Source organism: Polypterus senegalus, chromosome 4, assembly GCF_016835505.1.
Source record: "Polypterus senegalus isolate Bchr_013 chromosome 4, ASM1683550v1, whole genome shotgun sequence".
In the NCBI taxonomy this organism is placed as follows: Eukaryota; Metazoa; Chordata; class Cladistia; order Polypteriformes; family Polypteridae; genus Polypterus; species Polypterus senegalus.
In genome coordinates, this window is record NC_053157.1 from 99,949,025 (window position 1) to 99,974,309 (window position 25,285).

Below are 25,285 nucleotides of genomic sequence, written 5' to 3' on the forward strand. Positions count from 1 at the left end.
TTGACTATTTCTCTAGTTTACAGTATGTTTACCAAGCTGAAAACATACTAGTGCCCATTTTGCTTTAACATGTAATTACATATTGCTGTAGACCTTTTTTCACAATAGCTTTATATTACTTTCTATTCTTACCTTATCAGTATTTCTCAGTGGATGTTTAAGGAGAGAGAAAAGCCAATGTTGTTTAAATCCGGAAGCAACACATGAAAAACCTCTCCGAAATTGTCGCTATTCTTGTGACGTATACACGATTGACTGTGTCATAGAGTTGCGCCATTCCAACGAGCCTACATAGGTTTTTTATTTATTTTTGACAACGCAATAAATCAGTTTGATAAACAGCTAATTCTAAATACATTACAACGTAAAGTTAGCTCATTTCACTGAATGTAAAATAATGGCAATCTGCTATATATAAAAAAAAACCCCTTATAATGGCAACCCTTCGCATTCTGTTAAGCGGTCCTGGGTGGATCTGAGTTAAGAATAAAATTTAAATAAAACATCATTTTCTTGTAATTTTATATTCGGAACTCTGTAATATTAATGTAATATGACATTATCTTTCTCACGCATTCCTTACGTAGCTGAGTCTAATGCAAGGTTTCGAGCAAGAACAAATAGCGGCAGCATTTGTACCCATGCCATGCAGAATCCACACCAGGGCATGCGAGTGGCCGGTCAGTCACTGAATCGTGCGTGCATTACAAGACGCAGCCAAGACTGCACCTTGTGACGTATGAAAATCAGCAGTCTTCTGGTTCAGTGGCATTTATTTACTAAATGAGACAATTAATTGAATTATTGCAGATGTCAGCCTCTGCCTTGCATCATCCTTCCTCCTCAGTCAGACATACTGAGAACTGAGGAGAAAAGAACAGAAATTAAAATATATGTTGAATAAAAATAACTTTAAAACAGGATTGTCACAGTGTATTATGTGCTCAGTAGACAGGGTTGACAGGTCCTGCAAAATTTTCCTGCCCAATGAAAGCTGAAAAACCATCTAATGAAGTTAGAGACCAGCCCGTTGAATGATGAATATTCGCTTTGGCCAATTGTATACAATATAAAAACTGAACAATGGAGGTTATCTATTGATGTGAGGGTTTTGTGGTTCCTCTTCAGGGCTGGATTAAGACCTTTAGAGGCCCTAAAGCACTTAAAAGATTTTGGTGTCTCCATACATATCTAATTCAAAATATAAGCAATAATAAACTGTAAAATAAAATATTATTTTTCAAAATGGAACAAAACTTACACTAAGATGGAAAATATTGTATACAGTATTTTTGTATATTTCCACTTTATGTATATTTGAAAAGTCTTCTCTTAGTTTTTTAATTGCAGAGTCTTTGATCAGATCCTCAAAACTAATCTTACATAATACACATGCTTCTATACTTAGTAGAAATAAGGCATCCAGCCTGCCTCTATTATTACTATTTTATTATTTATGTATATATATACAGTATATATATATACTATATATATATATATATATAAAAATAATAATACATTTTATTTATATAGCACCTTTCCCATGCTCAAGGCACTTTGCAGAGTTTAAGAAAGAACGGCAGGGTATACAGTACATAGAATTGTACTAAACCAGATAAATAAATAAACAAGAGTAAAATAGTAAATTCAGAGAAAAGTCTAACAGACAACATAATTATTGGTCTAGCACACACACATAGGTTACATGAGCACCTTGACATAAAGGTAAACTGAAAGAAGGGTAGTAAAGTCAGGTATAGCTAAAAGCCTTCCTAATTAAACGAGTTTTGAGTTGTTTTTTAAAAGAATTCATGGAGTCAGCTGATCTAATTAATTTCGGTAGGTCATTCCGGAGTCTGGGCGCTATACAGCTGAAGGCCCTGTCACCCTTAGAGTCTAGATTAATGTGGGGCACAAGAAGATTGCCAGAATCAGAGGACCTTAGTGTGCGGACAGGCACATAGTAACGGAAAAGGTCACTGATGCAGTTTGGCGCAAGGTCATTTAAGGCTTTGTAGGCTATTAGTAGAATTTTATATTCAATTTTGTAAGACACCGGGAGCCAGTGAAGCCGGAGCAGGATGGGTGTTATGTGCTCACTGCTGCTGGTCTGTGTAAGGACTCTTCAAGCCAAGTTTTGAATAAGCTGGAGCTGTGATATAAGATTAGAAGGGGCACCCGCCAGTAGGGAATTACAATAATTGATGCAGGATGTGATAAAAGCATGGACAAGTTTCTCAGCATTAGAAAAGGAGAGGAAGAAGTGAACACGGGATATGTTACAGAGGTGAAAGTAAGAATGTTTCTTAATGTGATTTATGAGGGCAGAATAAGAAAGGGAGGACAACAAGATTCTTTGCAGTGGAGGCAGGTCTGATAAGATCACCACCAAGATTAACTGGGAAGAAGCTCATTTTATTAAGTTGCACTTTATTCCCAATTTGCAGGAGTTCAGTTTTGTTGCAGTTTAATTTTAAAGAGTTCTGCTTCATCCAGGTTTTAATTTCACTGAGACAAGTTGTGAGCTGAGAAAGCTCTGATGAAATTCCACATTTAACATTGAAATAGAGTTGAGTATCGTCTACATAAAAATAATAACCTAGTCCAAAGCTACAAATAATATGGTCAAGGGGAATCATATAAATACAGAAAAGCAGAGGACCAAGGACAGAGCCCTGAGGAACTCCTTGTATGACTGGCACTGTGCTGGACCAGCTATTGCCAAGACTAACAAACTCTCTATATATATTATGAAAGGAAGTCCTGAGACAAGACTTTTTCAAAGAGTTACATATTTATATATAAATGTAATTTTTTCATTTAATGTGAGAGCCCTTTTTTTGTAGAACCTGATTCAGCTGCACCATTTGCAGATTTGCAACATATAGTCCACGGTAAATCTGGCATTGGAAAATTTCTGTGGTGCCCTCTTTCCTTGATGCCCTATGCTTGTGCTTATTTTACTTAATGTTTAATCCAGACCTGTTCCCCTTGAAGCTTTCATATACCTTTGATAACAGCAGGTGAGGTGACACCATTGCACTTGAAAAATAGACTGAAAACCTGCACACCACCAAAGCAATACAACTCTTTTAAAAGTAATGTAGTCCAATTTGCAGGAAAAACCAATGTCGTGGCGAAAAATTCATCATCAGAAGGCTTTTTACCATAAAATGAGTCCCCATGTCCCTAGGTTCAAATGAAGCTAATAATAAATATACTGGCTGTACCTTTTCTTTCTAAGATGAATTTACACTAAACACATAATGTATCTCCCAATTCCTAAATATGGTAAAATAACTATTTAATGTACCTAGTTCTTTGTGTTCATCTACAATCAGACCTATTAATAATATTGTTGGTGGTGATACAGATGGCATAAAAATCTATCTTAAGTAACTCAAAAGTTCTCAGTTTTAGGTTGCCACTGATGTGCACAATGATAATCAGAGATAAAGTCCTTATACACCTCACCATGCTCACATCTTAACACACTCATTCATAAAATTGCCCAAATGTACTCCCAGCTGTGGCCTCAATCTTGAACCACCTTTATCACATTAATGCAGCTATTCTATGGACAGTAGGTGTCAATCCTCCCTTCAGAAGATGTCAGCACTACCTTCCAAAGTGCAAGTCACTGGGTCATTTTCAAGGTCACGTTCATTTCAATTTCAACTTCAAGGGTTATACCCAAGCTTCTCATTAAGGATTTCAAATCTTCAGAAATGTTCAGACTTCATCTGGGCTTATTAATTCGCAGACCACACATTCATCACTGCCTGTATAAGACACTCCATCTCCTATGGGCCAAATTATTAATTCATTTCACTAATTTTATAATACATATACTTAACAAGCCATAATGTTAATCATTTGACCTGTATCACCATCAACATGCTAGCCTAAACTGTATCATCCTATTCTAAAGGTTATGGATGTTCTGACCTATAGTAAGTGTTCCTTTTTTCCAAAATACTAGTTATGTGTGCTACCCCATGAGCTAACTATTATTCTTTTCAGTTAATTAAATGTACCTAAATGTGAAGCCCTACATTATTTGTTATAATATTACAATCAATAACCTAGAATATCTAAACTGGACTGACCCTAACTAGTAATAGTGGATTGCCCCTGCAATGACAGTCACTTAACAATCTCTCTCTCTCTAATAGATCTCTTATGTTATGTTATATTAGATTCGATTCTGATTAACTTTACAGATCACATAAATCATTGGTCCTTAAAGGTAACTTATTATCTCATATTAAACATCAGAAGGCATATCAAAACACTTATCTAAAAATATCTATTCTTAACCACTTTGAATTCATAATAATCATGTCATATTCCCATTAATGCAAACATTCATTAAACACATTATTTAGGAATCCCTATATTCTGCTTTGCTTGCAAATAATTAGCTTTCCCTTCTATACCTTTGATAACTTTATGGTTTAAATATTTTTAATTTAAAAGATGTTGCTAGTTGTCAAACAAGTTGACAGTCAAAGTAGGCTCCGGCAAAGAATATTAAGCTCTACAGAGTAAAAGTGTGACAAATTTTCTTCTCTGATAAGGATTAAAGCAGGTGTTGGGATCCAATATCCCAGGTAGAAAGGACCACGTCTAGAAGTCTTGGACCAAAGCAGGCAGATGTCATCTATGATTCGTAATCCGTGATGATCTTTTGGGCTCAAACATCACCAGCACAGTTGAGCTCTTGGCAGCAGGTATCCATGATGCCTGGAACTGGAATCGAAGTGCGTTGTCCAGTAGTCAGCTGATCGATAGCCTGATCCACGACTTGATTCCATCTCCGGTATGGCTGGGTTCTCCTTGGACTAGGATGATTAGCTTATCTGTAGACCTTTATCACAGCCCAATCTCTGATTCAACTTCAAATGCTGTCATCTACGATGTACTAGGAAAAAGCAGCTTTCACCTGCAGATGTAAAGACTTAAAAACACTCATTTAAATAGTCAGCTTGTTAATTCTTCATTGGTAGCTACTTATGGATCCAAAAAATAATATGTCATAAGATGTCAGATCTGTTTCGTTGGGGGTACCCCTTATTAAAAATATTGCTAGCAGTAAAACAAACAGTCATTTCAATCCAGTCTGTGGTTCTAAGTCAATTTGTCTTTAAAAAGTCAAAGTAAAATTTAAAATAGATAAGCACAAAGCTCAAGCATTCCTTCATAGCTGTTTGCAGTTTGGCTGTGGTTGCAATTTCCACTTAATTGAAAACATGTCCCAAGTCATTATAAGAATAAAGTCACTCTTAATTTATTACAAAGGAAAATGTACTTAATAATAAATCATTACAAAAATGGTCCTAATAATATTGGCATATTATTTAAATTATCTGCACTTGTTCCGCAATAATTAAAAAATAGCTTCAAAAATTAAAAAAAGGGTTTCAAAAGGTAAACAAAATTAAACTTTTACTTATACCAACCCTTCCCCCTTCCCCCTTCTTCAATATTGCTGTTATTATCTTACAATTAGAGGAGATGTGGAGCAAGAGAATATCTGAAACTGATCCCATTAATATAATTATTGAATAAAAGCCAAATTTTATAGCTCTCTTACAGGGAAGACAAATACTGTACGTCCAGGGATAGAGAACAAACAGAAGCAAAGAGAAGGTTGAGTATTTATTAGTTAAAAAGCCATGCTCCGTGGAAGTTGGTTTAAAAGTGCAAGAAGTCTTCAGCCAATTATAATAAATTTGTCTTAGTGTTCATTGTGCTCTTCCCTTAAATGATTGTCAATGTATACCAGCAATCTCCAGAGAACATCTCATAGTTAGCATAGCAAGCAGAGTCAAGAAAGAAATCCACAATCTGGATGGGTAAATTCTTAATAATTTTTCATTTTTGACATTATATAAAAAAAAAAATTAGGCTCCACATTTCCTCTCCCATGTATCTTAATTATAAAGCATTGTTCAAATGTGCAAAGTCCTAAGAACATTTTTCTTTTTACACAAGATGTTCATATTTGAGTATATTTGGACCATATCTAAGATTAGCAAGGTCAGTGAAGTAAATATTTTATCCCTTCCCACTCAAAGTCCCTTAAATTATTTCAAAGGTAATTTAGCAGCAAAAATAATCTTGGACTTCGTCTCTAACCCCTTATAACTTGTTATCTAAAAGCTTAAATTAATAAAATGTGTCATTCAATACTTCATTAATGCTTCAAAAATAAAAGTAAACCCTTCATTAGCTTTGTTGTGATACCAGTATTCTATTTTACATACAAAGGAAATGGGGAAAGAAATCAATATATCAGAATGCCCTATAATGTAAAATGTGCCTTTATTTATTTACTACGATGCCCTCTTTGAGATTAGCACATTCCCACCCATATTTAGAATGAAGAATCCACTTCTTTGTTAGGTAATTTTTCCCAGAATTTTGAAAGAAGGAAGTACTTTAAATCTATTTCAGTTATATACAGATTTCTTTTTCACATAACCTTTTGCCAAAGCCAGTTGATCTTGCACATTCTTTCATTATGATCTTTCAGATGTTTGTTACATGTTTTTCAGAATGTTGACCCCAAAGAGCACAGTCTGTTTTTCTCTTAGTTAACCCCCCTTTTTCCGTCTTTTTTATAGCATATTTTAGCATGGACCACTATCCGAACTGGAAGCCATTGTTTTTCTTCAGTTTCATTGCTATTTTAAAAAATGTCTCCAATTGAAATTTACTCTTTTTAATTCAAATCCTCCCTTTTATCAGAGTCTGTCCAGTACTCAAATGAAAGGGTGCTCATATAATATCATGCCTAACCTGGAGACGTTTTACACCACATGTTCATATCTTTTTTAATTTAGAATTAAGAGCTCTTTTAATTTCAACAAACATTTACATTCTCTCACACATTAATATAAATCATTCTATCCTTTCAAACAACATAAGTTTTACACAGCCACTCTCAAACACACTGAAACTTATTTAACATGCAGACATAGGCATCCCTTTACTATCACCCACACCATTGTTTTACCACATTCAACCTTACCCCAGTTTTATTACTTATTATTTATTATTACACACTATATTTGTAAACAATGCGGCAAAGGAATCAGAAAGAAAAAATGAATTCTGAAGAAGAGGAAGTTCCATTCTCACTTAACATTACCAATCAGGACAAACGAACATAAAACAGCCTCATGACGTTAGCTGGTGTTAACCCTAGGAAACATAACACGATCCTGCTCAGCTCGAAACGGTGCTGGTTTCTAGATCAAGGAGATTCTATTGGCTAAATGACTCAGTGACAACGAGGAATTGCTTCCGTGGCGATCCATTCCTGCGTCACTAAGGGCAATTCCAACTATCGAGAAATCACACGGTTTGATACCACAGCAAGACGGCATTCCCAGCAAAAAGGCTAAACTGTCACTGAGAATATTAACTCAACACAAATCACATATAAACTTGAATCTTAGCATAAGTGCTAACCACTGCACCACCACACACTCCACTGTAATAATCCCCATAATTCAGAATTTCACATACACACATCACAAGCAAAAGAAAAGGACAGAAGGAAATTGAAAGGCATTGTTTCCCTTGTATGTTATAGTTATCAAAAGAACATTTTTCCTTAAGACTTGATCAGGGTCCGAAGGAAAGATGCCGTGCATATTTTATAAACATTTGTATAATTAAAAGTGGATGCGTTTTTTATTTTATCAAATGTTACACATACTCAAATTTATTTTAACCCATATTTACTCAGAGCTCTGGAAATTTAGATGCACAATTCATTTTAACCCATCTTTAGTCACGAGCTCTGGAAATTTATATGCACAAGGCAGTTTCAGCAAATCATAATTGAACTACATTACCTAGAAGTCTCCATGTTTCGCTTTTTTACTCCCAAACACACACACGCACACCCACAGAACAAACAACACGCACGCTCACACATTTTTAGCACAAACATATTTACACACACACACACAGACACACAGAGAAAAATCAATGCTCACGCACACACATTGAATAAGTTCAGCACAGACATATTCACACACACAGACATTAGCGAGCGCCAGGTACCTTTGAAGTTAAATACAGTGCACTTTTCTTTTTTCGCGCATGATATTCTTTTCCCCACTAATATATGCACAGATATATACATATTTACACACATAAATCTATATACTCAACACATTTTTCTATCGCTTAATTTTTCTTTTGGTGCTTTCCTCCTACATTTTTCTGAAGGCTGCTTTACTTATCAGACTGTAAATACGGCTCGAATTGTTTTTAACAGGGAGTAACATGAGGCACAAGTATTTGAATCAAGTTAACTTTTTCAGAACTTCACATTTTAATATCCAAAGTTTAATCATAATATTTTTCCAATCTCCCAAATGTTCGCACTTCTCCTAATTTTCGTGTGCTTACCTTAATTATGCTTCTTAATAATTTTACGAAATCCTACTGCTGCAAGGAAGGAAACCCATGCCAACTGAAAGTACTTAAATCATGGCATTAAATTTATTTTAAGAAATCTTGTCAAGTGAACTACGTTAATGCTTTTCTGGATATATTTTTGTAATATACTCTGATCTTAAATTTATATTCATCTTTATTAAACTACTTTGGCTTTCATATATTTATTTGCTGTAACTCCTAACAGTAACACCGTTTTGATAAAAAAAAAATCTCTCAATGTATCTCTATGTAAAAAGTGCTTGATTATAAAATCCCACTCACACTCACACTCATTATCTATCCTTCTATATAAAAGCGGTCGGGATTGTCCTTCCGTCCCGTGAGTGCTACGCAGGCGCGGAGTTTCACACACGCCCTGTCCATTTTGCAATGCACGATGGGATTTGTAGTTTCGTTTTTCCAGGTAAAAGATGATTTTCTACTCCAGACGATATCTTCTTCTTCTTTCTTACTATATAAAAGCGGTCGGGATTGTCCTTCCGTCCCGTGAGTGGAAAGCGTAGCAGTATTCCGCTTAACACAGACTTACTACTTGCAGCTTGCGGTACGAAGTGACATGATGTGAGCAGAGTTCTGGTGCTCCCATCGTTCACTTGCTTTTGTGCGCGATGCGCTGGAAAAATAGACAAAATTATGTCTCTGGAAATAATTAATGCTGATGGAGTACAAATGCCTCACCGCGTAGTAAATATAAGGGGGGTTCAAAAGGGCGACCTCAATATAGAAAAAAAGTTTAAATTTCATCACAAAAATAACAAAAACTACGAGTATTAAAGTAATACCGATCAAATGCAATATAACCAAATTAATGAGTTTGTATAAAATATCAAATTGATCTACATATTGAATTGCTTTAAGAAGTGGTCAACTTAAAAGTCGGTCGCTTTAAAAGGCGGGTCAGCCTAGTATATATATAATTCACTAAGGCAAGACACCCATGGAAAGCACGCCGGAAGGGGCGTGGATTCACTAAGCCACCGACGTTCATAGAGGCATGTTTCTCGAGGAGGTGAATCGCCATATGCGGTGTGTAAAATGGTTTGTGAGGGGTATCCCATGGGCTCCTTAAAACAATCCTTTACAACTGAGGTTAAAACACAATGAAGTAAGCAGTCTTTAAAAACTGAGTTTTCGGTTACGACGCACGACCGCCTGCACAATAGCAAACTGTTTTAAACGCTAAATACAGCCATTCGCATCCGCGACAAACATGCGTCTTCTTAGATGCTCCTGCAAGAACACGGAAAGTCTATGTGAGTCACAGGTGCATCTGGACTGTGCAAAGACGACAACGACTCAAGTGACGAGTTGGTGGTGGGCACATGAGTGATGGCGGTCCGCCAGTTTCAATCACGGACGATTGTATGTTGGTTCATTCCGTGCATTGTTACAATGTTGCTTTTCTTGCTGATTTATTACAGTACCGATTTTTCAAATGTTAATTTTCTCCCTGTGCTTAAAAATCATTAAAAAACCGGCCTAATTATGCGGCGTATGGTACGCCGTGAGTTGGCTAGTGTGCTTAAATACTTTACTGTGTCTCTTGTTAACCCACTATTTGGGTCCGGAGCTCACTCGCACTCACACTTGTCTCCGCACCTGTGGCTCATTTTTACTACCACTAAGAAATAACGGAGCTTATGCAGTCACTTACACAATAATTTATTCCTTATTTGAGGTTGGGGCAATTAAAAAAAATATATATATATATATATATGTGTGTGTGTGTGTGTGTCTGGCTACACTTCACCTAGCTGCTTTTTGCTATTTAATGGTGCAACCCTAATTACTGTTTTTCATTATTTCTAATTTGATCACAAAATCAGATTCATCCACTGTACTTAATTGCTCTTCCTGTCCCATTTCTTTTCCCTCATTTCTCACCGTTATTTGTACTTTAAATCCTATTTTCCTTCTATTACTGGGAGCTCATGTGATATACCCGACGGTGGTGCTGGTGGGATTTTATTCTCTACCTCTCTGTCAGTAAAGCACCGATTCATTCTTTCTAGTGTTGTACCTTTTCTTATTGCTTCCCCCATAAACACTTGCATTATGTTTAGTTCCGCTTTTCTCTTGCCCTCTCTCTTTTTTCGCTAACATTTTATAATTATGTGATTTATCATTTCTTCACACAGTTCCAGATGAAATTAACCTTTTCGGGGCCAGCGGTTTTGAAAACCTTTTGTTCTCTTATGCCATTTTTGATATAGTTTTTCAAAGAGTTCTTTGTGGAGGGGATCGTTACGCCCCAATATATCTAAGGGCAGCTCGCTTGCACTCATTTTAACTCCCTGTAGCCGTGGGTTTCCTATTGCTAATCTTCAGGATCTTTTCTTGTGCCATAGATTTTGCTGCCTAACTTTTCCACAACTTACAAACACAGTAATAAATCTTGTACTATCTTTCTCCTGAGTCTCAACCTTCCAGTATTTGCACAGCACTCTTCCTGTAATTTGATCTACAGCTACTGCTATTTTTCTTGTTTCTCCTCAATAATTTGTAATATTTTTATTTCTCCTCCACTCTTATGTATATATTTATCTATTTTTAGCACTATTCTTTTATTCTCCTTTGAACACACATAATAAAAATGTTCAATCTTTATTATGTCTTTTTCATCTCACAATTTATATCTTCTGCAATAATACTTTCTCTATACGCGTCTACGAACAGTGTATAAAGTCACAATTATGGTTCTGAATAATAGCCATTTTTCCTGCTCTACTGCTCCTCCCACCAGGTGAAATTTATTTTTAGCTACTTTTATATGCTTAGGTTTCTCTATTTTTCTTCAGAGCAATATCATTATTTCACGCACAAAAAGTTATATTCCCTTTTTAAGTATATATACTTCGTACATTCCCTATAATTCACACTCATACTCTAGTGCCCTGTTCTTGCCCTAAAGTAGTTGTTGTACCTCTGTAACATACAGTACACTCTTTTTCCAATGTGCACCTGTGTGCTTCACTCGCCGTGTCGCTATTTTAAAGCGCTCCAAGCATTCTGCGCACCTGTACGTGCTTCAACAATTGCCGCAATGCTTTTTTCTAAAAAAGCACTCCATTCATGCAGCACTTGAGTACATAGCACTTGTGTGCCTCCCTAACATACCCAAAGGTAATATAAAGATGAAATAAAAATGATAAAACAATAAACAAAAAGTTCTATTCCCTTATCTGTCCCTTAATACTAGCACACTCAATCCACCTGTTCCCCTCGAGGAGCCCTTCCACTTGCTCTCCCTACTGGCAAGCTGGATGCGGTACCTAAACAGGTCTCTACTCCGGCTCTACTCCGGGGTGGTAATGATAGGCCTCCAATCGCACCTGTACCAAACTCTTTTGCTGAGGCACAGTTAAAGGGAACTGCTGTAGAGCTTTTCCAAAAAACTGGCTCCCACTCAAGACAGTTTTGCAGACAGATGGCACGTCTCCCAGCTTACGTTTTGCGGGCCCTAACAACGGCTTGCAGATGGATGGAAATGCCCTCTTGCTCACGCCTTACTGGAGAGCATGTACAGACACAGCAAGGAGTATTGGCACAGTAATTTCATACCTATTTATAAACCTTTTATATTCAATAGGCTTTCAAGCACTACCCGTTACAAGTGCAGCCCCCTGTCATCCATCTACCGGTCCGGAGCGTCCTACTTACTGCACCGTGCAGCCCTCTGTCGTCCGCTTATCGGTTCAGAGTGTCTTATTTACTGCACCCACCATTCATACACTCACATGAGCTGTACAGTCTCCATACATTCTATTTAAGTCTGTTTGTTCATCCTTCATTCCTACCTGTTCGTTTTAGAAAGGCCAAATGCTGCTTGTCTCCATTGGAGGGGAGGATGCTCTCTGAAACTTTACACAAATTAGTTTAGCGAAAATATCGCTTACCTTTTAGGTGGCCACCATCTGTGCCTGTCCCTGCAGCTGGAATCAGGCAGGTGACCTGTTATTTCCTCACGTTGGGGTTGCCAAAATGTCGTGGCGAAAAATTCATTATCAGAAGGCTTTTTACCCAAAAATAAAGGCTATTAGGACACAGGATAGACAGACAGAGTTTTAAAGCTTTATTGCAATAAAACAACACAAAAAATAACAAGGACTCAACCCAATACGGCCAAATTGAGCTGAGCCCTGAACATTGCCATAATCGAAGTTTTTATAACAATTTCTTATCATTTTAACCTTGTTCAATGAGCTCATTCTGCACCTGGCCATACTGTCTATTGTTTATTCCAGTTTCTGTTTTTCTTATTCTTGATTGGTTCTTCAACTGGGAAGATGTCCTTTATTCCATATTTGGTCTTTCATGGTGTCACTTCCTCCTCTAGCGTTTAATGCTATGCTATATTGGTGGCCTAAAGCTAAACTTTAATTAAAAAGAAATATAGTATATGCTATAATTTAATCATTGCTTGGCATACTTGATTTGTCTTAATTTCTACACTAAAGTTAATTTCTAATATGTTCTTCTATAATTATTACTAATGCCTGAATATACTAATGTTTCTCTTCATGCGTTACATCAGTGTGACCTTGCTTACAGCAAAAGCCTTTCATTGCCTTTCTGCTGATTCCCCAATCCAGCTGGTTTCGCTACGTGCCTTTCAGAGCCATCTTCTCTGTGTGGTATTTTTCTTTTAGCTTCTCAGCCTTAAACACAGGTGTTCTCAATCTCTTATCCTGTTCTAAACTGGTTTTGATACGCCAATTTCTGTTCTTTTCCAGACTAGAAATTTTGCTGTAAGCTTAAGAAATAATGCAATATAACTGCTTTTTAGTTAACTATTTGCTTGACCTATCTTATTTGCTTAACATTCTAATTTATGCCTAATCTAATGTTTTAGAAGCTTTTAATTACTTTTTATGGCTCTTTATGTTAATTTGCTATTCTGTATGCTAATATAAAAAATTTTCCTTCTACACCAACTCCCTGACAACCCTGCGTATAGCAGACACTAAACTTGTAGGCCAAACAGAAACACAGACACACACTATTCCACAAAATTGACATTGATTAAGTCTTATAATTCTTATAACTGACTCAGCAAGTATTGCTCCCAAAGTTAAATTAAATCAATCCACAATAAAACAAAAATTAAACGGTCTGTTAATTTTTCTATTTGTCTATGCTGTTTACTGAAACTGTATTATCTATGTGACAAACCTTAGACTATGCAGTTTTTGTAATTCTATTGAAATATCAAATACATATTATTTGTCAATTGACAGTGACAAATTAACTGCTTTTTTTGTACATGGTTTTTAAAAAAGAATGTTCCTGTTTTAAGTGAGTTTAATCCTAATAGTTTTGGTGTAATTGTTGAGCATTCAAGATTTTTTAACATACAATTTTTGTTTTCCAGCAGCAACACATTTTTTTCAGTTGTAATTAGCAATAAGTTTATTGCTAATGAGAACTAATATCATGTGACATCAGTAGATTACTGCTGTTTGACATAGTGGTGTGCTATCCGCATTGTCCAAGATTTTGGATTCACTAATCAATGTTTTCTTAGTGCTAGTTAGTGTTTAATTCTGAGGGTGTCAGTGCTATACATGCTTCTTGAGTACAGGTTTGTTTTTGTTGTTTATTTGTACCATTTGACCTCTTGACTGAAACCCTTTTCTTTCTGACTTTTTACTTTGAGTTGCCTCATGTCTTCTGAATTTACTGTGTTAATCATTCCTCTGCCTATAATTATCTGGCAGTACAGAGGGGTTCATTAAATGAGTCAGCCATATTTAAATTGGAGGAAAACTTCCAAAGAGATTTGATAGAATTAGTAGAACACTGCTGAATGAGAGTCAGGAGGAATAAAAGCTAGTAAGAGGTCTTGCAATAATTCTAATATAGGTCAGTCTTTTTAGCACTGATCTCTTTAAACAAATAGCAAAATGTATTGATATTATCAGTACTTGATTGGTTTGTTTAAGGTGAAAGCTGAATCACACTACAATAAATATGCTGCACTTCTGAGGCAGATGAAGCAACAAAATAAATTTTGTTTTCAATGTGGGACACATCTTTAGCTAAAGGTCTTTATTCCTGTATGAAAGAAATGTCCATTTTCTTTTATCAGATATTATTGAAAACACTCAATCTTTTAAAAATTAATCTGACCATGAGTACTCCAGGATACAACTGTTAAGAATAATAGGAGAGAAATTAAAAGTGAGAAACTAAAGTATAACAATCTCCACCTTCTACTTTTCCACACCTGCCAAGTAAGCATAATAGTAGTACTATCAGAATGATGCTATCAAAGGAATGATTGATGACCTTAAGCCCTTGCTTGACCTTAACCTGTCAAAGGGATAATCAAATAAAGCATGTTCTGTTCTGTTTTACGAGAGGTTGAGGGAATGGGAAGGCTTATGTACATCCAACATTTTATAATTATACGATTAAACAATAAATATATCTAAAACACATAGATATTAAAAGCCCGTGGCATTTAAACGATGCCCAATTGGCACTTAGGGGCCTAAAGTGTGCCAAGAAAACATCCCCCACACCATTACACCACCACCACCAGCCTGCACAGTGGTAACAAGGCATGATGGATCCATGTCCTCATTCTGTTTATGCCAAATTCTGACTCTACCATTTGAATGTCTCAACAGAAATCGAGACTCATCAGACCAGGCAACTTTTTTCCAGTCTTCAACTGTCCAATTTTGGTGAGCTTGTGCAAATTGTAGCCTCTTTTTCCTATTTGTAGTGGAGATGAGTGGTACCAGGTGGGGTCTTCTGCTGTTGTAGCCCATCCGCCTCAAGGTTGTGCGTGTTGTGGCTTCACAAATGCTTTGCTGCATACCTCGGTTGTAACGAGTGGTTATTTCAGTCAAAGTTGCTCTTTTATCAGCTTGAATCGGTCGGCCCATTCTCCTCTGACCTGTAGCATCAACAAGGCATTTTCGCCCACGGGACTGCCGCATACTGGATGTTTTTCCCTTTTTACACCATTCTTTGTAAACCCTAAAAATGGTTGTGCGTGAAAATCCCAGTAACTGAGCAGATTGTGAAATACTCAGACCGGCCTGTCTGGCACCAACAACCATGCCACGCTCAAAATTGATTAAATGACCTTTCTTTCCCATTCTGACATTCAGTTTGGAATTCAGGAGATTGTCTTGACCAGGACCACACCCCTCAATGCATTGAAGCAACTGCCATGTGATTGGTGGATTAGATAATTGCATTAATGAGAAATTGAACAGGTGTTCCTAATAATCCTTTAGGTGAGTGTATGTATGTATATATATATATATATATATATATATATATATATATATATATATATATATATATATATATAGTGACGTATGAGTTGGTGTCTTGCACCCCAAAGATGAGGCTGAGTCTCACTACTTTAGCAAAGCCAACTTTACTCAAATCGAAACAGGAACAGCAAGGTTATTAATTGGAGCAGGATCTACAATTCTACTATACACAGACACAGCAAACAGATAGGGTCGCTGCCAGGTCAGTGGCCAAGTTATAATGTTCCCTGCATTACCCATTGGGCAGCCGGCGCTTTGCACATGGCAGTGGTCAGCTTGAATTGTTTTTGTGGCACTGCGAATCTGCGGGTGCCTCGGCGATAAAGTAGCCTCAACAGACGCGACAGTCGCACTTCTGCATGTTGTCCCATTGGGAAGGGTCTCAAAAGAAGCAATCCCACATCTGTGTGCCTTCCCATTGGGGAAGGTTTTAAAAGAGTTAAGAAGTCTCACAATATACAGTCATATGAAAAAGTTTGGGAACCCCTCTCAGCCTGCATAATAATTTACTCTACTTTCTTTTTATTTTTTTTTTAATTTTATTGATTTTATTGTAATCATTCCATACAGATAGATCAATTTTTACCAAAAATAGGATTGAAAACAAATCAACCCAACCCCCACCCCTGAGAAAGAGAGCATGGCCAATAGAATAAAACTTAAAACTAGTAAAAATAAATAAATTGATGAGTTTAATAGTCAGCTAAAGATAAATGGCAAAGAAAAAGAAATGGGAAGATAATCTACTGTACTTCCTCTTTGCTTTAAGAGCTTATTGTAAAATATTATTGATTAGTTCCTGCCAGGTTTTGAAAAAGTTCTGCACAGATTCTCTAACTGAGAATTTCATTTTTTCCAATTTCAAATAGTATAAAACATCAGTTACCCACTGACTTAAAAGAGGAGAGTTAGGATTCTTCCAGTTTAGCAAAATAAGTCTGAGTGCCAATAGTGTAGTGAAGGCAATAACAATTTGTTTGTCCTTCTGCACTTTAAGCCCATCTGGAAGAACATCAAACACAGCTGTTAATGGGTTAGGAGGGATCGTGACACCAAGGCTGTCTGAAAGGCACTTAAAAGGTTTGGTCCAAAATGATGTTAATTTGGTGCAGGCCCAAAACATGTGACCCAGTGAGGCTGGGACTTGATTGCAGCGTTTGCAGGTTGGATCTTGACCTGGGAAAATTTTGGACAGTTTTACGCAAGACAGAAGTGCTCGCTATTTAATTTTAAGTTGAATAATTGTATGCTTTGTGCATATGGAGCTCGAGTGAATTCTCTGCATTGCTACCTTCCACTCCTTGTCTGATACGTTAAGTGATAGATCTTTTTCCCATTGTCCTCTTGGATCTTTGAGAGGGAGGGACTATAAAATAATTTTATATATTGCAAAAATGCTGTCTGAGTCCTCCAAACTGAACAATATTTTTTCCAGCATAGAGGAAGGTGCGAGATGAGGGAAATCGGGCAGGTTCTGTTTGACAAAGTTTCTAATTTGAAGATAGTGAAAGAAATGTGTTGCTGGAAAGTTACATTTGGAATGTAATTGTTCATAGGGTGAAAGATGTTGTCTATATAAAGATCTCTAAGCAATTTAATCCCAAATGTTTTCCAGATATTAAAAACTGCATATGTTTGTGAGGGTTGAAAAAGGTGGTTCTCATGTAAAGGTGCCACAGATAAAAGATTCTCCATCTTAAAATTCTTTTTACATTGGTTTCATATTCTGAGTGAGTGAAGCACAATTGGATTATTAGTATATTGGTGATAACTTGCATTTATTGGGGCACAAAGCAGGGAATATAAAGAGGTACTGCAGGATTTTATTTCTATTGCTGACCAAGCCTGTGTATGTTTATCTATTTCTGTCCAGGTTTTTATAGCACAGTAATAAAACTGAAACTTGGGTTAGAGCCATGCCACCTTCTGCCTTAGGTCTTTGTAGGGTCGCTCTTTGGATACGTGGATGTTTTGAGTTCCAAATAAATGAGGTTATGGTTGAATCTAATTGCTTAAAAAATTATTTATTGATGTATATTAGAATGTTTTGAAATAAACAGAGAAGCTTAGGAAGTATATTCATCTTAACAATGTTAATTCTTCCAGCTAGAGTTAGATGAATGGTTGACAACTATGCAAGTCTTGCTTAATTTTTTCCATACATACAGCAAACTTTTGTTGATAATGAGCTTTATATTTACTTGTGATATTTACCCCTCAGTATTTAAACTGATCTGCAATGATAAAAGGGAAGTTGTCCAATGTATGCTTGAGAATTCACTGGAAAGAGCACACTTTTATTTAAATTAATTCATAGACCAGAGATTTTTTGAAATTCAGTAAATGCTGTTAAGACTGCAGGCACAGTATTTTGTGGGTCTGATATATACAGTATCATATCATCTGCATATAGAGAAATTTTCTGTTCAAGTCCCTCTCTGATAATCCACTTTATCTGATAAGCATTTCGACAGTGAACTGCCATTGGTTCAATGGCGATTGCAAATAGCAGTGGTGACAAGGGGCATTCTTGTCTGGTACCACATTCTAGTTTAAAGTAGTCTGAACAAATGTTAATACAAACTGGAGCTTCTGGATTGGTATACAGGAGTTAGATCCATGCACAAATATTCAGGCCAAACCGAAATTTCTCTAATGTAGTGAAAAGGTAGTTCCATTCAATCATGTCGAATGCTTTTTCTGCATCCAACAATAATAATATCTCTGGGGTGTTTGACTTTGCTGGTGAATATATTACATTAAACAGGCATCAAAGATTGGAAGCTAAGTGTCAGCCTTTAATAAATCCAGTTTGATCTTGTGATATTACTGAAGGCAGCACATCATTATTCAGAAGTGAAATTGGTCTGTATGACGTACATTATAATAAGTCCTTATTTTGTTTAGGAAACACGGTGATTAATGCTTAGCGAAAAGTTTGATGTAGAATTTGATTGTCTCTAGCTTCTGTAAATGTTGCTAATAAGAGGGGAGCTAGCTGAGAGTAGAATTTCTAATAAAATTCTACAGGGTAGCCATCAGGGCCTGCTGCTTTCCCGCTTTGAAGTGACTTTATAGCATCTAGTGATTTTGACAGCAGCAAAGGTTTGTGCAGTTCCTCTGCACTAAAAGTATCTATCTGTGGTATCTGTAATGCATCCAGAAATGCATTAGATTGTGTGTTGTCTTCTTTAAACTCAGTAGAAATAAGGATTTATAGTAGTCTCTGAATGTGTGCATTATATTTTTAAGGTCAATGATTTTATCTCCGTTCATGTTGGTGATTGCTGGGATTACACTGCGAACTTCTTGCTTGTGGATTTGTTGAGGGCATGGTCGGAAATAACAATAGCGTTGTACTTGCAAGATTTAATCATAGCCAAGAAATTATTATCTATAAAGAAATAATCAATTCTTGAGTAGCAACGATGCACTGGTGAGTAGAAGAAATATGTTCTTGAGTTTGGGTTTAGAAATCCCATGGGGTCTGATAGGTTGTGGTCAGTTAAAAACTATGTAATTGTCTTTGTGGTGTTAGATGTCATCCCCCCTGTGACAGGAGTCCTATCTAAGAGTGGATTTAAAACACAATTAAAGTCCCCAGCCATTACAATTTTATGAATGTTCACATTGGGAATGGATGTAAATACATTTTGAATGAATTCCCTATCATCGATATTGGGTGCATAAACATTTATCAAAATCACTTTACAGTTAAATAAATTGCCCATGACAATAACATATCTCCCTTCAGGATCAGATACTACATCTGATACCACAAATGAGACTGTTCTATGTATGAGAATTCCCACACCTCTAGTTTTCTTTGTAAAGCTGGAATGGAACTTTTGGCCTGTCCAGTCTTTTTGCAGCCGGAACTGATCTTTGCTTAATAAGTGGGTCTCCTGTAAAAATACTATTTTAGCGTTTAAACCTGTTAGGTGAGAGAATACTTTCTTTCTCTTTAATTTGTGATTCAGGCCTTTAACATTCCAGTTCACAAAATTAACTGTCCCATCATGGAGACATTGATTCTGAATTTTTGATGTCATTTTGTTGTCTAGGGCGGCACGGTGGCGCAGTGGGTAGCGCTGCTGCCTCGCAGTTAGGAGACCCAGGTTCACTTCCCGGGTCCACCCTGCATGGAGTGGATGTTCTCCCCGTGTCTGCGTGGTTTTCCTCCGGGTACTCGGTTTCCTCCCACAGTCCAAAGACACGCAGGTTAGGTGCATTGGAGAGCCTAAATTGTACCTAGTGTGTGTGTGTGCGCCCTGCGGTGAGCTGGCACCCCACACGGGGTTTGTTTCCTGTTTTGGCTGGGATTGGCACCAGCATACCCCCGTGGCCCTATAGTTAGGATATAGCAGGATGGATGGATTTTGTAGTCTTAACTGGAATTGAGACAGCTTTAACCGTAATTTCCAATCTTCCCATGAGTTATTACCATGCAGCTTATTGTTACTTTGGTAGTTATCATTATAAGGATTAAAATAATAGATTAGATATAGCTTGCTCTCTTTCTCTCCCCCCTTATCCCTCAACCCCCCCATTTTGCCTCCCCACGTGAGGCTGGACCCCACTTCACAAGGTCTCGGTCCTCTGACATACCTAGAGACAGAGCACGTCCAAAACAAAACAAGCCCCCAAGCAGCAGCATTTGCGAATTAAAAAGTAGAGATATCTATTGCCGAGAAGGTCTAAATACTAGAAGCATAAAATATAATCATTAACAGACTATAAGCATAAAATATAATCATCAACAGTCTTGAAATATTAAGACAGTAAATCCAGGGAGTGGTGTTAAAAATTGGCCCTGGATAAGCATAGTAAACCCTAATGCAATAATAACAATAACAATAAACCAAGGGTATGATGTTAAATAGTCTCCTTTAGAATAGTTAAAAACAAAAAAACAAAAACCTGCTTTAATTTCTTACACACATACGCCTACAATTATAATTAAAACATAAAAAGTGTCAGAGAAGAGATAAAGGATGTATAATTATGGTACCTGTATCACTGCAAGCAGATCAGACAGTAGGTAATATCTTCTTGCCATACCATGACAGGATGCGACTCACTTTCATATTTCAAGAAAGCATCGGGATCAGCTTTCTTAATTCCTTTTCTGCTTCATCCGTGGAGGAGAAGATGTGATATTTGTCTTGAATTTCCACTTTCAGTTTGGCAGGATACAAGAGGCTGTATCTGATATCGGCTTTCCGTAACCGCTGTTTAATGTTGTAAAAAGCTGCATGTTTAGCAGCTGTTGAGGGTGAGAAATCAGGGAAAATACGAATGTAGTTATTTTCAAGTATAATCTCTTGTTTGTGTCTGAGAAGTGCCATTATATCAAGCTTAAATTGTAATCTCTCAAAGTGGGACAATTAGAGTCATAGGTTTAGAGGTATTTGATCCACGTATGTGATAAACTGCTGCTATCTTGGTATCTAATTTAAAGTACTCTCCCAATTATTTTTGAGAATAGTTTAGTTACGAATTTCGCTGGGTTTGGACTTTCACGATTCTCAGGTAGACTTTCGATTCTAGTATTATTCCTTCTGCTTCCATTTTCCAGAGCTGCAAATCTGTCTGTCTCCGAGTTTTTTGCATTCGGAATTCGCAGCTGTAGCTTCCATCGGCATTAGATGCCAAATGTTCTGCTGTTTTAATTTGAGCCGTAAATGCCTGCTTAACGTCTTCCAGCTGATTGGCAAGTTCTCTCAGTTTATAAGCATTTTCCTGAATGTATTCCTCAATTTTTCTCAGCATATCTTTAAAGACTGCATCAAAATGATTATATATAAGTTTTTCCAAGTCTTTATATTCCTGCCGCATCTCTTGCAGCTGCAGCTTCTTGTTTGTCTTGAGCAAGCCATTTATTTCTTTCTTCATATTTTTCTGAATGTTTTTCTTGCGGTCACCCGTGGCCGTGTTGCAGTCATTTCCTTCAGTTCAGACAAATCGTGTCAGCTTTCGTGCTCTGCAGGTGAAGTGGCAACCCCAGCTACAGCCGATGCTTCCAGCTCGCGAGAATTAGATGAATGCGTGGACTGCAAGGCCATCTCTAGTTTCAAGTGATCTTCTGGAATCGGCAAGCTATCGTGACCTGCATCACTTGCACCTTCGCTCCCATTTTCACTCTCGACTGAAGATGTTGCAGTGGAGCAGGATCCTGGGAAGTTTGTGCTTTCGCCTGCCTGTTCCACGTCAGTCTCTGAAAGGCCATACCTTGTACTTGGGCTTGATGTCTGTCTAGACTTGGGTGTAGTTTTAAGTTTGTTTTCCATTTCTTTCTGACCGCTTTTCTTGTTACTCATATTTATATACTGTAGTAGAAACTCCTTGGGTTGGCTAATTACAGGATACCTTGGGGTAATTAGAAATAAGAGAAAAAATAAGCCGCTGCTAATGGAGCTCGACTTCAGACGTCCGTCTCATGTAATGGACGAGACCCACTCCCCAATTAACTCTACTTTCAACAAAAAAGATAACAGTGATATTTTACTGGGTACTGGGGTGTTTTCCAAACAAAGATTTTTAGCGAAGCAGTATTAGCTCTATGAAATTAAATCAAATATGAAAAACTGGCTGTGCAAAAATTTAGGTACCCTTGTAATTTTGCTGATTTGAATGCATGTAACTGCTCAATACTGATTACTTGCAATACCAAATTGGATGGATTGGCTCGTTAAGCCTTGAACTTCATAGACAGGTGCGTCCAATCATGAGGGTATTTAAGGTGGTCAATTGCAAGTTGTGCTTCCCTTTGACTCTCCTCTGAAGAGTAACAGCATGGGATCCTCAAAGCAACTCTCAAAAAATCTGAAAACAAAGATTGTTCAGTATCATTGTTTAGGGGAAGGAAACAAAAAGCTATCTCAGAGGTTTAAACTGTCAATTTCAACTGTAAGGAATGTAATCAGGAAATGGAAGGCCACAGGTACAGTTCCTGTTAAACCCAGGTCTGGCAGGCCAAGAAAAATACAGCAGCAGCATATGCGTAGGATTGTGGTTACAGACAAGCAACAGATCACCTCCAAAGACCTGCAAGAACATGTTGCTGCAGATGGTGTATCTGTACATCATTCTACAATTCAGTGCAATTTGCACAAAGAATATCTGTATGGCAGGGTGATGAGAAAGAAGCCCTTTCTGCACTCACGCCATAAACAGAGTCGCTTGTCGTATGCAAAAGCTTATTTAGACAAGTCAGATTCATTTTGGAACAAAGTGCTTTGGTCTGATGAGACAAAAATTCATGCAGAAGGAGAAGTACAATGTTCTGGAATGACCGTCACAGTCTCCTGACTTGAATATCATCAAAAATCTATGGGAGGATTTGAAGCAGGCTGTCCATGCTCGGCAGCCATCAAATTTAACTGAACTGAGATTTTGTATGGAAGAATGGTTAAAAGTACCTCCATCCAAAATCTAGACACTCATCAAAGGCTATAGGAGGCATCTAGAGGCTGTTATATTTGCAAAAGGAGGCTCAACTAAGTATTGATATAATATCTCTGTTGGGGTGCCCAAATTTATGCACTTGTCTAATTTTGTAATGATGCATATTTTCTGTTAATCCAAAAAAGTTAATGTCACTGCTGAAATACTACTGTTTCCATAAGACATGCCATATATTAAAAGGAAGTTGCTACTTTGAAAATTCAGCCAATGAAAAACAAAAATCCAAAGAATTAAAAGGGGTTCCCAAACTTTTTCATATGAATGTATATATACATCTTTATACATAATACGTTACTGCAGCTGTTCATTTGTCTGTCCAACATTTTAAATCACCTGTTGCTCGCAAATCATTTGACCTGAAATTTGGTACACATATACTACGTGACGTCTACTATCCGCTTTCAGGGTGATGATTGACCACCAAGGTGATTCCTCTTTTTATTTTTATTTTATTGTAGAATCAACTCTCGGTAGTGGCCGTTGCAGCACATGCGTACGGGCGCAGCTCTCATCCCTATCACCGTCGCCGTCACTTCCTTTACCTGTTCATATCGTTTATCATTCTTGAGGCAGATTGAAGACTTAAGTGCCAGCTTAAGTGAAAAATGAAAGAAAACATACTAAGTAATTGCAACACAATCACTAACTTAATCAGTTTTAACGCGAAAAGATGCAGGCCACTAGGATGGAGAAAAGAAGAGTGGCTCAGGAAGCAGCAAGCACATCAACCTCTGAGCAAACGAATGCTAAACATACAGAGAAAGAGTATGAAAACTATGAATGCTCAAGTATATTTGCTGCATGTTATCTATCGTGCAGTGCACCGTTACTGGTATGTATATGTGTTTGTTTATATGAGGAACTTTCAAAAAGTTTCCTCACTTTTATATTTTCATTGGAAATGGTGAAGGCAGGAGGAGTAGTAATTTGGCATTAAAAAGTTGGTACGACGCTGGGAAATAGTGTAGAAAAAGTAGAACAATCTAGAAAAGTAATGTAATTTGTTTTTGAAATTCTTAATAAAGTTGTGGAAACTTTCCTTGTAAACGTTCCTTGTTTATATATATACAGTGCATCCGGAAAGTATTCACAGCGCATCACTTTTTCCACATTTTGTTATGTTACAGCCTTATTCCAAAATGGATTAAATTAATTTTTTTCCTCAGAATTCTACACACAACACCACATAATGACAACGTGAAAAAAGTTTACTTGAGGTTTTTGCAAATTTATTAAAAATAAAAAAAACCGAGAAAGCACATGTACATAAGTATTCACAGCCTTTGCCATGAAGCTCAAAATTGAGCTCAGGTTCATCCCGTTTCCCCTGATCATCCTTGAGATGTTTCTGCAGCTTAATTGGAGTCCACCTATGGTAAATTCAGTTGATTGGACATGATTTGGAAAGGCACACACCTGTCTATATAAGGTCCCACAGTTGACAGTTCATGCTAGAGCACAAACCAAGCATGAAGTCAAAGGAATTGTCTGTATACCTCTGAGACAGGATTGTCTCGATACACAAATCTGGGGAAGGTTGCAGAACAATTTCTGCTGCTTTGAAGGTCCCAATGAGCACAGTGGCCTCCATCATCCATAAGTGGAAGAAGTTCAAAACCACCAGGACTCTTCCTAGAGCTGAACAGCCATCTAAACTGAGCGATCGGGGGAGAAGGGCCTTAGTCAGGGAGGTGACCAAGAACCTGATGGTCACTCTGCCAGAGCTCCAGAGGTCCTCTGTGGAGAGAGGAGAACCTTCCAGAAGGACAACCATCTCTGCAGCAATCCACCAATCAGTTCTGTATGGTAGAGTGGCCAGACGGAAGCCACTCCTTAGCAAAAGGCACATGGCAGCCCACCTCAGACCATGAGAAACAAAATTCTCTGGTCTGATGAGACAAAGATTGAAGTCTTTGGTGTTAATGCCAGCAATCACGTTTGGAGGAAACCAGGCACCGCTCATCACCAGGCCAATACCATCCCTACAGTGAAGCATGGTAGTGGCAGCATCATGCTGTGGGGATGTTTTTCAGCGGCAGGAACCT

At 37.3% G+C, this 25,285-nt stretch overlaps 1 protein-coding gene across 3 annotated transcripts in view; it reads right to left on the reverse strand.

Moving 5' to 3' along the window:
* The window catches only part of gtf2e2 (general transcription factor IIE, polypeptide 2, beta), a 94,832-nt gene extending 94,173 nt beyond the window's left edge, over positions 1 to 659 (reverse strand). The window contains exon 1 of one of the 3 annotated variants that reach the window (XM_039751096.1): positions 640 to 659. The gene's annotated coding sequence lies outside the window, so the exon portion shown is untranslated. Of the gene's footprint in view, positions 1 to 132; positions 588 to 639 lie in introns of those variants that run through there. The other 2 variants (XM_039751095.1, XM_039751093.1) reach the window with 2 other exon arrangements.
* Between the last annotated feature and the right edge of the window lie 24,626 nt (positions 660 to 25,285).